General features: G+C 38.4%; 1 pseudogene; it reads left to right on the top strand.

Annotated features, from left to right (window-relative positions):
* The first annotated feature begins 990 nt into the window (after positions 1-990).
* LOC131818531 (small ribosomal subunit protein uS19-like) lies at positions 991-1,427 on the top strand (annotated as a pseudogene).
* The last annotated feature ends 1,733 nt before the right edge of the window (positions 1,428-3,160 follow it).

Raw genomic sequence — 3,160 nt, 5'->3', positions numbered from 1 at the left:
TTGGGAGCAAGCATACTGTGATGCTGCGGAAAGAGTTGGTCAGGAATTGAATCTCATTTATCTTTGCATCGGGGGTTGCTCTTCACTGGATGACCAGGAATTCAAACCAATTATTTTTTGCCTCGACTGACCCTTTTGTCTGACCCCAGTGTCAGTTCATCCCACAAATTTCAGAGATAACCAAAGAGAAGCTCATCCCTAAATTTTGCTAATGGACTCAGGTTCTTTAGTATTTCACCTTCCTTTTCTCTAGATTTCAATGTTTCCCAAGTTCCATGATTATAGTACATTATTATGATTTTCATCATATCTTCACAAAGTCTACTTAATTTCCTTTAAACTGACTTTTAGTGTAAATAAACGTATCTTTATAGGACACTTTACATTATTCCACAGGAGAAATTAACAAGTGTTAATAGAGTGCTAAAGGCATGTTAACATGGAACACAGACTTCTTTATTAATGTAATTAGAAGGAATGGGGAAAGAAATAACTTCCTCAGCAATTCAGTGATATTTGGTTCCAATATCTGCCTACCATTTAAAATAATTTTGAGTATTACCGAGCCTTTCAGTGATATGGTCAATGTCTAGGGTCTTATGCCTTTGATATTCATTGAGCTGAGATCTTTGGATGTAGGATCTAGTACAGAAGAATTTTTGCTCTGATGTGTATTCTGTAGTTTTTCTCTTTTATCTCAAACTTCTCTGGTATTATCCTCTACCTGTATTGGGCATCCATTTGCTTCATGCTCTTTATTGCAACATAGACATACCTCAGAGATAATACAGATTTGGTTCCAGACCACAACAGTTAAGCAAATACGATGATAAAGTGAGTGAGATGAATTTTTTAGTCTCCCAGTGCATATAAAATTTATATTCACATTATACTGTGCAATAACATTTAAGTGTGCAATAGCATTCTGTCCAGAAAAACAATATACATGACCTTACTTAAAAAAATACTCTTTTCCAAAGAGCTGACAAGATGGCAGAAGTAGAGAAGAAGAAGCACACCTTCTACGAGTTCATCTACCATGGTGTGGACCTTGAGCAACTGCTGGACGTATCCTATGAGCAGATGATACAGTGGTTCTGTGCCCGGCAGCAGCAGAGGCTGAACTGGGGTTTGCAGAGGAAGCAGCACTCACTGCTGGAGCACCTGGAGGAAGCCAAGAAGGAGGCTTCCCTGATGGAGAAAACTGAGGTGTTGAAGACACACCTGCAGGACACGATCATCCAGCCTGGTGGATAGGGGCAGCATGGTGGGCAGTATGGTGGGTGTCTGCAATGGCAAGACCTTCATCCAGGTGGAAATCAAGCCCAAGATGATTGGCCACTACCTGGGCGAGTTCTTTATCACTTCTACATCTGGCCCCCAGCGTTGGGGCCACCCACTCCTCCCACTTCATTCCCCTCAAGTAACCTATTCAGCCAATAAAGACACAGCTTTCTCTTAAAAGAAAAATTCTTTATTGATGAAAAGTGCTAACCATCTTTGGAGCGTTCAGCATCTCCTAATCTTTTAGTTGATGGAGGCTCTTGCTCCTTGTTGGTGGCTGCTGTCTCACCAGGGTGGTGGTTGATGAAGTTTGGGGTGGCTGTAGCAATTGCTTTAAAAAGACAACAGTGGAATTCGTCGCACTGACCGACTCTTCCTTTCATGAGTAATTTCTCTGTAACATGTGATGCTGTTTGATGGCATTTTATCCACAGAAGAACTTGTTCCAAATTTGGAGTTAGTCCTCTCAAACCCTGCCACTGCTTCATCAACTAAATTACGGAATATTCTAAAACCATTATTGTCATTTCAACAGTCTTCACAGCATCTTCACCAGGAGTGGATTCCATCTAAAAAACAAACAAACAAACAAAAACAAACACACACTTTTTTGCTTATCCATGAGAAACAACCTTTGATCCTTTAAAGTTTTATCATAAGATTACAGCAATTCAGTTCCGTCTTCAGGCTCCACTTCTAATTCTGGTTCTCTTACTGTTTCCACCATCTCTGCAGTCAGAACACGTACAACATTTACCAATTAAATTTGCCATTTTATAATGCATACTTTTTGGTGCCTCCAGATAATTATAATAGTAACATCGTAGATCACTGGCCACAGATCACCATAACAAATATATTAATAATGAATAAGTTTGAAATACTCTGAGAATTACCAAAATGTGACACAAAGTGAGTAAATGCTATTTAAAAAATGATGCTGTTATACTTGTTCAATGTAGGGTTGCCACAAACCTTTAATTTGTAAAAAAAAAAAAAAAAAAAAATGCAGTATCTGTGAAACACAGTGAAGCAAAATGCAATGAAAGGAGGTATGCTTATATATGACCTGAAAGAGGACTCTTTTTTTTTCCCCTTGAGTATTTCTATTATGAAATCCTCTGACCTCTTAGTTTATCTGTGTAACTACTATTATTTCCCTGTGTAACTACTATTATAAGCCGTAATGTTGATGATGAATCCTAAGATTCTACTTTTAATACTTACTTGCTCTCTCTAGATAAACTCTGACTAGTTACCAGTAATAAAAAGGTTTGGTAAGAGTGGTATTAAAGATGAATCTGTTTTAATACATCCAGGAACAGACACCTCATTGTGAGCCTTGGTTTTGGAATCGTGTGCTGAGTGTGAGAAAAAGGCAAAATGATTAATGACAGGGTCTTGCATGGAGAAAGGAATCAGTTCTTTGCACTGAACATCCTAGTGATAAATGCTAAATCTGACATGTGTCTGTGATTTTACCCCATTACAGTTGGCATTCTGCAACTTCCAGAAGGTGTGTGATATTCCATAAAGAACATAGGCCTTTGAATCTGACAAGTCTGCGTCTGACTCTAAATTCCAATTAACTGTGAGGCTCTGGGCTAGTCATTGAGTCATTCCAGGCTGTATTTGCTTTATCAGAATATTGAAATAAAAATGTCTTCATGCAGGATCATGAGACATCTCAACACAGGAGTCTTTGAAATGAACCTGGTATAATACTTGTGAGGTTTACGTAGTAGGTCTACTTCCCTGCATGTCTCAGAGTGGTACACAAAAAGACTAACATAAAGGATCTTGGAAGGATATTGTCAAATATTAAAGGAGTCACTCTGTAGGAAGAGGAAAGAAAGGAATCTCAGAAAATTAACTG

Source organism: Mustela lutreola, chromosome 16, assembly GCF_030435805.1.
Source record: "Mustela lutreola isolate mMusLut2 chromosome 16, mMusLut2.pri, whole genome shotgun sequence".
Taxonomy (NCBI): domain Eukaryota; kingdom Metazoa; phylum Chordata; class Mammalia; order Carnivora; family Mustelidae; genus Mustela; species Mustela lutreola.
This window is presented reverse-complemented; position numbering and strand designations above follow the sequence as displayed.